Below are 15,323 nucleotides of genomic sequence, written 5' to 3' on the forward strand. Positions count from 1 at the left end.
CTGCCCAACCTGATTCAATTTAAATTTTTTCTTCTTAGCTATTTCTGGGCAAGAATCCAAAGCTCTACCTGGTACTGTGCTTGGGTTCCAAATGCCAAAATCTCCGTCAAAACTCCCCCAGCCCATCTACACCTTCCCAGCCATTGGAGTCCTCTAAAGCTCATCCTCCCCTTAATGGCCATATACAGACACAGATTGTGCAAGTCTGCCCAGTACTGGCCTTAGTTCAATATTTAATATTGTTTTCTGATTCTAGATCCTCTGTGTTCATCCCACGCTTCTTTCAACTCAGTCACCGTTTTACTCTCCATAAGCTCTCTCGGGAGCACATTCCAGGCATCCACCACCCTCTCCGTACAGTAGAATTTCCTAAGATTGCTCTTGAATCTACCACCCCTCAACCTCAAATTATGTCCTCTGGTTTTACTATTATCCTTTCTCTGGAAAAGATTTTGTTCTACATTAATACCTTTCAAGTACTTGAACATCTGAATCATATCTCCCCTGTCCCTCCTTTCCTCTAGGGTATACATATTCAGGGCTTCCAGTCTCTCCTCATATGTCTTTTGGCCCAAACCTCCTATCATTTTCATTGCCCTCCTCTGGACCACTTCAAGTCTTCTTATGTCCTTCGCCAGATATGGTCTCCAAAACTGAACACAATACTCCAAGTGGGGCCTCACCAATGACCTGTACAGGGGCATCAACACCTTCTTCCTTCTACTGACTATACCTCTCTTTATACAGCCCAGCATCCTTCTGGCAGCAGCCACTGCCTTGTCACACTGTTTTTTCGCCTTTAGATCTTCGGACACTATCACCCCAAGGTCCCTCTCCCCATAAACAAGAGTTTGTGTTGCAGTTCCTCCTAGAGTGGTTCTCCCTGAGGATGATAGTGAAACCCAGCTTGGGTCGGAGGACATTGAAACATGACACATGCACAGTAATCACGAATATGCTGTAAAAGTCGCCCTAATAAAGAGTAACATCAAGAGTTATGTGACTGGAACTTTACAAAGTGAACAACGAGTGAACCAACAAGATAAGAAAAGATAAGCAAAATATTTAGAATTCTCTTTGACTGGTATAATATTATGAGGTAATATTGAGGAAGCTGTTAGGAAAGTTTGTTGGTGGCTGGTCAATAAGGAACAATAAAGTGTAGTGATGGTTCCTAATCTATCGTGGTCATAAACTGCATTAGTATGAATGGGTGGAGACACTGAGTACTTTATCAATATTTATTTATATTTATAGTTATATTTATTAATACTGTGGATACAATACCTAAAGCATTATAAAAATAATTAAAAAATAAGAGTGGCATTACAAGGAATAAGTACAGAATGACACGGTGCCCGTTTCCCATGGTTACTTGCGGCAACCGCAGGAATGAGCAAAAATTTGATATATGTACCACCAGTGCGAGAGGCTTTGATCCCGTGGGGGAACCCCTCCCCCAACAAACACAGCAACTCAGCTCGCATCACTATCCCTCCCCCATCACGGGTCTGGCAGCTCCAGCCCCCCCCCCCCCCTTGCTCACAGGTTCGACAGTTCTAGCCCACCCACCCCTGTCTGGTGGCTCCAGCTCACTCCCCACCTTGTTCATGGGTCTGGCAGCTCCAGCCTTCGCCCTAACACGCTGGCCTGGTGGGTCCAGCCAGCTTTCCTCCCTCTCTGCTGCTAGCATATACCTTGAAGAATGAGCCTATCGACGGGGGATGGGGGGACAGAAGCTGGCTGGACCCCTAAGGTGGAGGGGCTGAACCTGCGGAACTGTGAGAGCAACATCACGAGTTATGTGACTGGAACTTTACAAGATAAGATAAGTAAAAAATACAGTAATCTCTTTTTGCAGTGCAATAAGTGTGCCATTCTGGACAAGCAGGACATACAAAAGAAATCTAGTGAAGGATGGCCTCGCCAGCAAGTAGCACTGAGGACCACAAAGGCACAGTGCTCCCTTGCCACCACATCCACTCTGTAAAACTTAGCGAATGTATGTATTGTGGACCAAGTCGCCACCTTACAAATCTCCGCTGGAGAGACTGCCCTAGCTTCTACCTCTGTTGCTCTCTGTGTGTGTCTGCCTTTCTGTCTCTCTCTCTCTCCTTGGCCGCTGTCTGTGTGTCTGTCTCTCTCTTTGGCCGCCGTCTGTGTGTCTGTCTGTCTCTCTCCTTGGCCACTGTCTGTGTGTCTCCTTCTCTCTCTCTTGTTGGCCACTATCTGTCTGTCTTTCTGTCTCTCTCCTTGGCTGCTGTCTGTGTGTCTGTCTTTCTGTCTCTTTCCCTCCCTCTCATTCCCCGGATGCACCCCGCTCCCCTTCCTCAAATCCCTATCCGAAAGGGCCGCCTGGTAAGAGAGGAGACGCTGAGAGGATTCTTTATTGCGACAATCCTTTACTGATGGAAAGTTAAAAAGACCATGGGAGCTTCATGTACGTTTGGACTGGACAGTAGTAAATGAATCAGTTAGTTAGGTGCAAGACCAAATAGAACTTTAAAGCAAAGACAGCCAAATTTAAATTTAACTGATGCCTCATCGGGCAACCAGTAAAGTTCCCGGTAGAAGGGGGCTGCATGGTTGAACTTCCTCAAACCATAAATCAAGCGGACCGCAGCATTCTGGACTATTTGCAGCCTAGATAAATTATTTTGTGTGCCTGCCAAATATACTGTGTTGCGATAGTCCAGTTGGCTCAACAGTAAAGATTGCACCAATAATTTAATGTTGCAACATCAAAGGAGGATCTTATACTACGTAGCTTCTATAATGTGTAGACGATTTTCTGCACTAGTACATCTACTTGGTTTTGCATAGTTAAATTCTGATCTAAGATGACACCAAAGATTTTAATGGTGGATTGTATTGGGTATGTGACATTATTTAATAACAAAGATGTTTCAGTAGGAGTTTGACCTGAAGATACAAAGAGGGCGTAATAGGGCAGAGTACGGTACTGGGGTTCAAGAAAGGATTGGACAATTTCCTGCTGGAAAAGGGTATAGAGGGGTATAGATAGAGGATTACTGCACAGGTCCTGGACCTGTTGGGCCGCCGCATGAGCGGACGATGGACCTCAGGTCTGATCCAGCGGAGGCATTGCTTATGTTCTTATGTTTAATTTTAATTAAAATTCTGACATCCAAGCTTCAATGACCTAAAATAGCGCCTGTACCTTATTTCTGATATGTGAAATTGGTTGAGAAAAAGGTAGGATGATAGTAACATTGCCATATCATCTTCTGAAGAAAACTGAAAACCCATCTGTTCGACACTTAATCTCCTGCATCCTCTCTTCTTCTCTTCCCCTTCCACCTCCATTCTTTCCCCTTCCCCTCCCTCTCTCCCCCTCTTATCTATCCTCCTCCCCTATCCTCCCTCCCTCTCCCCTCTCTTTAAAGTCGCCTTGAGCCTGTATAGATATGAGTGACCCAGAAGATTAGATTAAAATCATCAGTGAAACTGAATAATTTTATCTCCAGAGAAGTTTTACACCTAATGAGGACAGAAACACATTGAATAATAAAGGGAAAGTGGGGAGCCTTGCCGAACACCACAAGAACTCCTCCATTTACCAGAAAATTTATTATTAAATTTAACCTGATACGAATGGGTGGATAGAAATCCTTCAAAACAATTGTAAACTCCTTCATGTATACCAATAGCTTTCAAACATTCCAACAGTTTTGCATGATCCATCAAATCAAAAGCACTGCTCAGATCAAACTGCTTGACCAGCGCATTGGAACCCTTTACTTAACAAATTGTGCAGAAAATCTAAAATGGCAGCTAACACTGTTTCTGTACGAAACAGAGGACGAAAATCCGACAGATTCATGGAAAAGTGAATGGGATTCTAAATAATCCAATAATTCCAAGGACAGATCTTTCCATCATCTCTTGCTCTTTTGCTGTTCTCTTTTCATTTTTTATTCTCTGCCTTTCTTCAACCTCCTTCCTTTTTGTCTGCCTTTCCTTCTGTAGTTCTTGTCTTCTGGTCTAGAGAGGTCGACAGGGACAGTCTGATTAGGTCCAACACTCCCAACTTTCTCCCACTGATCTTTTATAAAGGTTAACTCAAACACAAGCATCTTCTCTCTGCTGCTGTCAAAAAGTATGTGTATTCCTTTTACACAGGCAGAGTTACATCCCACTTCAGTACATCTCTATTTCACACTTGCAGGTATGTATGTCCATCAGTGTATTGAGCTTCTCCATAAATCTGTCTTTCTCTTCCAGTTTTTGCTGTCCACAGAAACTTTGCTGGCTTGTTCCTACATGCTGTGGGGTTGTCGGCACCTCTCCGCCCCCCAAGCCATGCTCGCGTCCTCCCTTCCCAACCCCCTTGTACCTCTTTAAAATCTTTGCCAGTGCAAACAACTACTCTAGCCTGCTGCTTGCGCCTGCTTGGCTCTCTCTGAAATCACATCCAGGTTGCGGGGCCAGAAGTGATGTCAAAGGTAATCCAATGCAAGCAGCAGGCTGGAGAAGCTGCTCATGCTGGCGAAGATTTTAAGAGGTATGGGATGGGAAGGGAGGGTGCAAGTGTGGCGTGGAAGGAATGGAGAGGAGGGCATGGGGGTTGGAAGAAGAAGCAGGGGGCAGAGGAGGGCACAGGGTTGACACAGGAGTGGGGGGAAGCAGAGAGGAGAGCGCAGAGGGGTACCACCGTCCTTGGCGCTTCCTACCCTCGTTATGCCACTGCCTACATGGATTTCAACTTTGCTTTAATCCTAACATGCTGTTTAAAACAGGACAACTGAATTTTGGATTTGCTTTGTACATCTAAAGTAATCTAGTCATTGGATCACTGACCAGTTCATCAGTGCTGTAATCTGTGTCTTGATCACTTATGTCTCTCAAATACAATCCATATGTAATGAGATCCCTTACAGTTGGTAGTTCAGCTACAGGTATTTCTCTGCCTGATCTCACTTAATGAAGTAAATGAGTCCAAACTTGCAGTCTTGTATTTCTTTTAGACCATTTCAACATTAGACAATGCTCTGTTGAAGACCTGTGTCTCAGAAAATGAAACTAAGGTATTAGTCAATGTGGATGAATAAGTAAGAAGTTTATAATTGAGGCACAAAAGGCTTTAATATGAAATGCAAATACAAAAACTATAATCATAGCATTTAAACATATTTCAGTAATTTGTATATTTTTGCATAATTTCCTAGAAATTCCAGGTAGGTAACATTACACAAACTTTAAATCTAGTTGATTTTCTAAATGAAATTGTATCATTTTTTCACTAGTGCTTTTTAAAATTATGACCTCTCCATAATTGACACATCCTAGTAGCTTAATGTGATATCAGTGCACCTTAGATTTATACCCTTGCAGGTACATCAGCCACAGGCTTGGCATAAATGTGGCAGGAATGCATTCTATAACAGGGTTTCTCAACGCACGGTATGTGGGCCGCTTGTTGGGGGTACACATGCTGATCACTGTCCGCCTGTTGCCGCTGCTCGCTAAATTTAATTATAGCCCCGCTGGTGCCGCAACTACAGAAAGGGAAGGGCCAGGCGCGTGCAGCGATTGCATGCTGCTGGCCCACAAGCCTTCCCTCGACGTCAATTCTGATGTCGGAGAAAAGGTCTGGGTCAGCCAATCCCAGACCTTCTCGCCGACATCAGAATTAACGTCGGGAGGTGGGGGGTAAGCTTGTGGGCTGGCGGCATGTAATCGCTGCATGCGCCTGGCAGTTCCCTTCCTGTAGTTGCGGCACCAGCGGGGCTGTAATTAAATGTAGTGAGCAGCGAGTGATAGCAGCGGACCGGGTTGGGGAAGAGGAAGAATCGGCAGATGGTTAGCATGGGGGCAGGCAGGCTTCAGCGTGGCTTCACAGGCTTCGGGGGAGGGGGCACTAACTTGGGACATAGGAAGGAGGGAGGAAATAGAAAGGGACAATTGTTGGGCATGGGTGCAGAAAGAAAGGATGCACAGTCAGAAGGAAGTGCAACCAGAGACTCATGAAATCACCAGACAACAAAGGTAGGAAAAATGATTTTATTTTCAATTTAGTAATCAAAATGTGTCAGTTTTGAGAATTTATATCTGCTTTTTCTATAGTTGTTACTGAGGTGACATTGGATATTTTAAAGTCATCTGCCTTGACATCTTGGAAAAAACCCAAATATAAATGATGATTAACATTTTCCTCTGCGTACAGTGTGCTTTGTGTTTTTTTAATTTTGTGGTACCATTATGTATTAATAAGATTATATTGTGTACACAGTGTTCCCCCGTGAATTCGCGGTCTGCTCCGACCGCCTCTTCCTGTAGTAAAGTCAGGCTACATCAATCAGGAGCTGCGTGTCAAAGCAGCTCCTGATTGGTGTAGTCCGACTTTACTACAGGAAGAGGTGGTCGGAGCAGACTATGAGTGATTTTCTTCACCTGCCAGCACTCCAGCTGCCGTCTCCTGGAACAGAACCCCCAAGAATTTCAGGGGAGTACTGTATATGAAAAATGGGTGGAAGAAATTGCATTACAATTAGTATTATTATTAGTGGGGTGAAGTCAGGGGCAGTGTTTGGGTTGGTCAGGGGCGGAGTTTGAGCAGAGGTACTTGATTGGTATTTTTTAGGCTTAGGAGGTACTTGGCTTGAAAAGGTTGAGAAACACTGTTCTATAAGTTACATGCCTAAGTGGGTCCCACCCATTGCATTCTACCTTGCATTTATGCATTATGCCACTTCCATGCACTGTTATGCAATAGCACTTAGTTGCTCTGTTGTCACTTTTGTGGATAAATGTACACATATGTCCTTTAAGTATTCTGTATATTTACATATTCAAGTGGCACATGCATGTGAGCTCCCTGTTACAGAATTGCTCCTCAAGAAAAGAGAGCACAATTAATATTCTTAATATTTGTACTGTGTTAACAGATAATGTAAATATTGAGTGTATTTAATCTTAACTCCAGCTGAGATTTCTTATCTGCAGGTGTTTAAATACAAATACTTCTATTCAGCTCAATTCCTGAATTGTGTAAACAGCTTATTATCTGAAGACAACCCATGGGCTATTTTCCTCAAGTTGACCTGAAGAGTATTTGGGTGTGTTTCTCAGAGATATGCTGCTGTGCATAATTTGCTTTTCACTCCTGAATTTTTCAGAAACTGTTAGTTCACACAATAATGTAAACGAATGGCCTGAAATTTAAATGCATTTATCTGGGTAGCAGCACCTGCTACCCAGATAAATGCCACTGACCTGGGCCAGACATCGATTTTCAGCAGCAGTATCTTTATAGACAGCAGCAAAACTTTATAGACAGCTCCAACGCTATCCGGATACTGCTGATGCTTCCAGAATGGCACTGGAAATATTCATAGTACTGGTATCAGGAAAAACTTTCACTCTCCTAATTTATCCAAGTATGGGTGCTGAATATTGCTATTATCTGGATATTTTCTGATCTGTCCCAGCACTATCTGGATAGTATCAGAAGAGTCTGTACGTAATGATTTGTAGCAACATAATTTGGATAATGCTGCTGAAAATCAGTGGATGGTCTTGGGCCTAAGCTACCCTGTTATCTGAATACTGGCAACTATCATTAGAATACCCAGATATTCAATGCTGATATATAGGTAACATCTGGTACAGAATACCCAGATACATTTTTAAACATAAATTGCAGTGCTTGTTGTAGGTTTCTGGGTCTCACTGCATCTTTGTCAGGTAGAAACTGATATTTCAGCTAACATGTTGTGGCTTTCTTCAGGGTGTGCGCTGAAGTCTACAGTGTGACTTTGGAAATAGTGGGTTCATTGAACTGATTGGGAACAGGGCAGTCCACCAATTTGAATTTTGGCGGGAAAGTCTGTTGGTCAGAAATCTGATCAGTGAACCCACTATTTCCAACGGGGAGAACATCTTTAAACCTACCAAAGACTTTTCCATTCTATGGACTTTCCTGCCAAAATTCAAATTGGTGGACTGCCCCGTCCCCAATCAGGTCAGTGAACCCACTATTTCTAAAGTCACACTGCAGACTTCATAGCATACCCTGAAGAAAGCTACAGCATGATGGCTACCACAGGGTTATGCTACTGGTACTAAAGTAAGATTATTGAATTTGCAACCAATTTTTATTGTTAAATGTAAATAAAATGAAGTAAACTTATTCTTATGGATGTTAGCAACATACAAAATTGAAAGTGGGAACACACAACGTAACCCAGAGGGCTTTAGAAAGTAGGAGCTGAATAAGTGGAAAAAATAATGATTCACACTCAAAATAAACTTTATGGTATACTTGATCTTACTGCAAAAAGTATTTGGAATTTAATATTTTAGTCCTCTCCCTTTTTCAGTTTTTATCATTTCCCATTCTGTCTTCTCTTTGGGACTTTTCAGTTATGAAAGATTAGATTCTTACCATTGCTAATCTTCTGTCTTGTAAATCCACACTTTATTCCAGAACGAGTGGGTTATTTCCGTCCACCCGCCTGGACTTTGTAGGAAGCTTCAAATTTCAGAGGCTTTAACCCCCTTCCCCTCATACCTCATCACTGAGCATACTTCTCATCTTACCAGCCAGTAGTAAAGCAGCCAAGAACATCTGTAGAGGATAAGAACAAGAGAGGTACGGGGACACTCACTGACAAGTATATTCTGCTCACAGTTATAAATGCAAAACAGCAACAAGGAAACATAATCAGGATATCAATCATCAGTAATCTGAATGATAATAACAGTGTTAGCAGTAGAAACAAAATGTACTGACAAAAGGGGGGGGGGCCCTAACTGGGGACACCCCCCAAACTGAATGCTAACCCCATTTTGAAGGCACTCTAATAAAAACTGGACAGAAATAGAAATCCAGTTTACCAGTACTTGAATCAGCAAGTATAGGGTGGATTCCCAGAATAAAGTGTAGATTTACAAGAAAGACCAATAGGACATAACAAAGCAGTCCAGAAAATTCAGGGTGGGACTGATAAGCCTGCTGCCAAAACAGAGGCACCAAAAGCTGCATCCTGCTTGGCTACCACATTGATCCTGTAGAATTTGGTGGACGTATGCAAGGAGGACCAGATAGCGGCTGTGCAAAACTCATCTAGATAAACAGCCGATTCTGCCTAAGAGAACAAAACACCTCAGGTTGAGTGCGCCCGCATCTCAAGAGGGGGCTTCTTTCCATCTGCCACATAAGATGCGGCAATGGCCATCTAGAAACAGTGGCCTTCATAGCTAGCCTACCCCTGTGGGCAGGGTCTACCAGAACAAACAGGTAGTCAGAGAGACAAAACTCGTTGGAGACCTCCAGATATCGCAACAAAATCCTACACACGTCCAAGGACCGCAAAACCTGGTCCTGCTCCCTCGAACCAGAGGAAGCAACAGCAGGAAGCTGGACTTCCTGATTCACATGAAAAGTGGAACCACTTTTGGAAGCATCACCGTGGAATCCATAATACACAGAACAGGATCCCTGAAGGAGAGGGCCTGAAGCTCTGAATCTCTAAGGTCAGAGGTAACTGCCACCAGGAAAACCATTTTCACTGTGAGACATCAGGATCGCCTGTTCCATAGGCTCATATGGTGGTCGAGCCAGAGAGCAGATAAGCAGATTAAGGTTCAAGGTGGAACAGGAAAAGCACAAGGGAGGCCTAAGCCGCAGAGTGCCTCGTAGAAAACGTGCTACATCTGGATGAGCTGCCAAGGAGCTCTTCAAAAAAGGAGAGTCCACACATGAAAAACCGGCAATTGACACCCGGAGTGAAGCTACCACTAGTACCTGGAAAAAACTGCAGACCCTGAGAAATGGAGGGAAGAAACTGATCCACCTGACTCAGGATGCTACAGGTCGGGCACACCTCCAAGCCTTTGCATAGGCCACTACTGTGAACTTACTTGTGTTGTGAAGCAACGTGGCAATTATGGCTGAGGAATAGTCCTGGCTAGTGAAGACCACACGCACAAGAGCCATGACATGAGACCAAAGAAGTCTGGATTCTGCAACACAATTTGACCCTATGAGAGAAGGCAGCAATGACAAGGTAGGCGGAGCCCCCGATCCTTCTGGAGCCGAACCTAGTCGGCATACCACGGCTGCCTTGGCCAATCGGGAGCCACAGATCCATGTGAGCAGCTATCCACCTCAACAAACGCCCTTTCATGGGCTACGGAGGAAAGACATAGTGGAGGCCTTGTCATGGCCAGGACTGAACCAGAGCATCCAGGTCTTTGATGCTCACCTCGACAACTTATAGATCATGTTACCAAAAAGTTCTATGCAGTTTACAAAAAGATTATAAACATCAAACATAATCGTATATTTGAATGAGTCAGCTAGTCAGGCAATTTGGAGAAAAGATAGGTTTTTAGCTGTTTTCTAAAATGTCTGTAAGAAACAGCTGTGAGCAACAATGACCAAAATTCTTTTTCATGAGAAGCAGCCTGAGATGCTAAAGAGTGATTTAGGAATTTCTTGCTTTTACAACCTTTTACAGAAGGGAAATTGAACAAAGCATGAGTTTTTCTACTGCATTCGTGCATAGCTATGGAAAAACTATTAGCCAGATAAGTAGGGACTGTACCATATAAAACCTTGTAACAAAAACAGCTCAACTTGAACAATACCCAAGCTTCCACAGGCAACCAATGCAATTCGCAATAAAATAACGTAACATGATCGTATTTCTTCAATCCATAAATCAATCTAACTGCTGTGTTCTGTATCAATGATAATTTCAATAATTCCTTCTTAGTAATTGATAAATAAGCAAGAGTGCGATAGTCAAGGAGCCTCAACAGTAATGACTGGACCAATAATTTAAAGGCTGAAAATTCAAAATAGGGTCTAATTGTTCATAGTCTCCATAAAGTAAAAAACTTTTATGTACAACAGCATCTATCTGGGTTTTCATAGTAAGATGTTTATCTAATACGATTCCTAAAATTTTAATCATTGGATGGATTGTATAAGATGTTGAAAGTATATTGATGGCAGGTTCATGAAAAATTTGGTAGGAGATGCTACAAAGAACTTTGCTTTATCAGAATTAAGCTTAAGTTTGAATCACTGCATCCAAAGATTCATCCTTTCCATTACAGTCTCAATTTGAGTAGTAATCTGAGATAGAACCTCATTACAAGGTAAAACTATTGTGATGTCATCGGCATAACTGAACAGTCTTATATCCAAGATTGCTTAGGCACGAACCTAGTGATGAAAGGTAAATAATGTAGGTGATAGTTGAGATCCTTGAGGCATGTCACATGAATTTCTCCAACTAAAGAAGAATCGAGTCTGAAATCTGACTTGATAGGATCTAGATTCCATAAATCCCTTAAAACATGAGTAGACATTGCCATGTATACCTAAAGCGTCCAAGCAAATTAGTAGGTTGGTATGGTCTACCAGGTCAAAGGCGCTGCTCACATGAAATTGGAGCACCAGTGCACTACTGCCTTTACTTATTAAGTTATTTAAGTGATCCAGCAGTGTAGCTATCACTGTTTCAGTGCTGTATAGAGATCTAAATCCAGATTGTGTATTATGAAGTAATAAATGTTGTTCTAAATATTTTGTCAATTGTATATGAACCAAGCCTTCCATAAGTTTTACAAAGAAGGGAATTGATGCAATCTGTCTATAATTAGACGGCAATGAGGTAGATTCTTTGGTATTTTTAATTATCGGAGTGATGATTATATTGCCATCTTCTGAAGGAAATTTTCCCACATCCAAAGAGTCAGTTATCCACTCAAATAATTAAAATTTAAAGTGTACAGGAGCAACCATCATTAAATCTGGGGGACAAGGATCTAACTAGCAGTAAGACTGCACATATTTTTGGAAAAGTTTAATGAAATCATGCCAATCCGGCTTATCAAAGTTGAACCAACACTGATCTTCAGGAACTCCATACTCATTTAAGTTAAAATTAAAATAAGAATCTAAATTCAAAGAACAAGATGGATTTAAAGATCTCAAGGATAGTACCTTAGAGCTAAAAAAGGTAGCTAAATCGTCCGAAGATAGAAGGGGTAACAAAGAGGATTGCTTCTTTTTGGTAACATCAAATGCAGAATTAACTAATTGAAATAATTTTTGAACTTTAGTGCTTGTAAGCCCTACTTTGGCTGTATAATATACTTTTCGTTTTCTTGTAGACCGCAGTCGCCATGAAGACAAACACAGAGCACCCCCCACTGATCGACTATGTAGTTGAATGTTCTTTGAGAGAGTAACCACTCTCTGAGGTACAGCCTCAGACTGAGAAAGTCTGCTCGAACGTTGTTCACACCTGCCATGTGCGCTGCAGACAGTGCCACATGGTGTCTCTGCCCACCAGAAGAGCAGCTGAGGTTTCACACTCAGAGAGGGACATCTTGCTTCCTCCTGTCGATGGACGTAAGCCACTGCTGTGGCACTGACCGAGAATACATGGATGGCTCGATGACAGTGATGACCATCGAAGTGAAGAGCCAACCGAAGTGCCCCAAGTTCCAGGCCCTTGATCGACCACTTGCGCTCTGAGGGCGCCCATCAACCCTGAACAGGGATGGTCATGCACATCGATCCCCAGCCTTTCAGACTCGCAACCATAGACAGAATCACCAAATCCAAGATCCAGAGGGGAAGGCCCCTGGAAAGCAAGAGAGGTCACAAACCCCATGCAAGACTGTTTCGTGCCACAGTTGTCCAGGTTAGGAGTGCATGTAATAGGTCCCGCTGTGGAGTCAAGAGTGAAAGAGGTACTACCATGCCTTCGAGACTGGAGTGGTTAGAAGGTCCATGAGAATCGATCATAACTTCTCCTGATGGAACACTTGCAGAAACACTGTGTTGTGGCCCTTGTGAACTCGAATTCCTAGGCAGTCCAAATCCTGGGCTGGCTAGAGGCGACACATCCTGAAGTTGATCACCCAGCACAGGCACTGAAATAACTGTACCACCTGATGGACAGCTCTGATGCCCCTCTGACAGCGAGGGAGCGCTGGTCAACCAGTCGCCCAGATACAGGAGGACCAGGACATCCAGGGTGCAAAAATGGAGAAGGTCCTGGGCGCCATTGCCAATCCAAATGATATCGCCGCAAACTGGAAATCGCACCACAAGAGAATATGGGGATATGCCTCCATCAAATCCAGGGAGGCTAGAACTCCCCCGGCACCACTGAAGCTATCACTGAGCGCAGTTTCCATGAGGAAGTTAGGCATTTTCAGCACCGTATTGACTGCCTTGAGGATCAGAATAGTTCTCTAATCACTGGATCCTTTCCATGGAATGATGAAGTATGTCGAGTTTCTCCGAGTCTGATTCTTGCTCTGGAATAGATTCTATGGCCGCAATATCCAGTAGCCTGCTGACTGTGACCTGTACCAGAATCACCCTCTCAGGCAGCCAGCAGAGGAATCCAGAAAACAATGTCAGAGGAAAGAGAAACTCCATTATATAGTCATCCCTGAGAACCTCTAGGAACCTCTAGGACCCAGTGGTTGGAGGTAATGGCCTGCCATTCTGCCAGAAAAGCTGACAACCATCAACCAATGCGCGGGGAGAAGACAGCAGCCTGGCATCATAACTTTTATTTTTGGAAGCCACAGGCCAACTTGCCTTGGACTGCTGATGGTGAGACCCGCCGAAGCACGGTCTGTCAGATGAGGAGGACCATTGTCCCCTGGAAGAACCTGTAAACTGACAAGAATACCTGAAGGGAGGAAAAGTAGAATGCCTAGAACCCCTGGAAGGGAGGGATCTATACCCAGGAAATGCCTTGGGCCTACAATCTTGCACACTGGCCATTAGGTTATTCAGACCCTGGCTGAACAGGAGCTATCCCTTAAAGGCCAAACAGCTCAAGGTCTCTTTAGAAGATGAATCACCAGACCACTGCTGGATCCAAAGTAGTCTATGAGACAAAACAGAATGGGCGCCAAGTTTGATGACAACTGTGAAGATGTTGTATAAGATATCAGCCATATAAACCACTGTGGAGATGAGCAAATCTGATTTGTGAAGCACCACAGCGTCAGGATCATGGCACAGCTTGGAATGGCACTCCTCAGCCACAAAATAGGAGGCTGATGCCACCTTAACACTAGCAGTGGCCAAAATCAGACAGATGTTTAAGAACAAAACCTACATGTCAATCTTCAGGACTTCTCCCTCATCACTGTGGAGAGAAGTGCGCTTGGGGATCTATGCCACCGTAGAATTCACCTTCAGAGAAGTAAAGTGCTGTTAAAGGCAACCACCATGGGAGAAAGCCATGCCATGACACAAGCCCATTTCAATGAACCCTCAGGAGCCTCCCAGAGATCAGTAAGAATCCAAATGAGGTCAGGATGAACAGGAAGAGAGGCATATTGTGGTCTTTGGTCACTCATGAGGGAACATTCTTCAATGACAGTCTGGGCAGCCTGCAGCTGCAATTCCTGCAGAGATTCAGAGATCAAATCAACATGGTGTAAGTGCTGGGAAAAAAAAAATAAAAATCTGTGCACAGGGGGGGATCTTCCCCCAAATCAGGGGCTCTGCACAGGTCTGGATCCTGGAGATATGCCAAATTTGCCACATCTGTGAGTGCTGCAGCGCCTCTTGGTGAAAGAAGAGGCATGGAAAAGTGTCTGTCACAACTGCAGGCACAGCCGTCTTATCTACCGGCACCGCCAAAGGAGGGCAAGAGGACAGATCCTGGTCTACCAGAGCAGTGATCCCTGTGATCGGTACAGAGGCCGGCAAAAGGAAACAGGCAGAGACTTTAACTAAGTAAATATTGAAGTAAAGCCAATATTGGGCAGACTTGCACGATATGTGTCTGTATATGGCCTTTTGGTTGAGGATTGGCTGGGGAGGGCATAGATGGGCTGGAGTAAGCTTTGATGGTGACTTAAGCAGTTGGAACCCAAGCACAAAACTGGGTAGAGCTTTGGATTCTTGCCCAGAAATAGCTAAGAAGGCGTACCACAAGGATTCCCGCTATTCCCTGCTCTCTTCAACCTATACACTGCATCTCTCGGAACATACCTAGATAATCTAGGCATCACCACCTACAGTTATGCAGATGACATTACCATTCTCATACCTTTTGATCAACCAAAGACCGCCATGACAAACACACTACACCGAACACTAGAAACAGTAGCAACCTGGATGAAAGATCTCAAACAAACTCAACACAGACAAAATTAAATTCATCCTCCTTGAAAATGACAATCCCAACCATAACCAATATAGAAATTAACACAATCAACTATCCCATTCAAACTACCATAAAACTACTAGGAATGACTATAGACCGATGCTACACCATGCAACTGCAAATAAATAAAACAATACA

At 43.5% G+C, this 15,323-nt stretch overlaps 1 long non-coding RNA gene across 1 annotated transcript in view; it reads right to left on the minus strand.

Annotated features, from left to right (window-relative positions):
- Positions 1-8,112: 8,112 nt before the first annotated feature.
- Positions 8,113-15,323, minus strand: part of LOC117353611 — a 40,758-nt gene continuing 33,547 nt past the window's right edge. Inside the window, exon 3 of the long non-coding RNA XR_004537988.1 lies at positions 8,113-8,590. This is a non-coding gene — a long non-coding RNA (uncharacterized LOC117353611). The remainder of the gene's footprint in view (positions 8,591-15,323) is intronic.

This window comes from Geotrypetes seraphini, chromosome 2, assembly GCF_902459505.1.
Source record: "Geotrypetes seraphini chromosome 2, aGeoSer1.1, whole genome shotgun sequence".
Classification (NCBI taxonomy): Eukaryota; Metazoa; Chordata; class Amphibia; order Gymnophiona; family Dermophiidae; genus Geotrypetes; species Geotrypetes seraphini.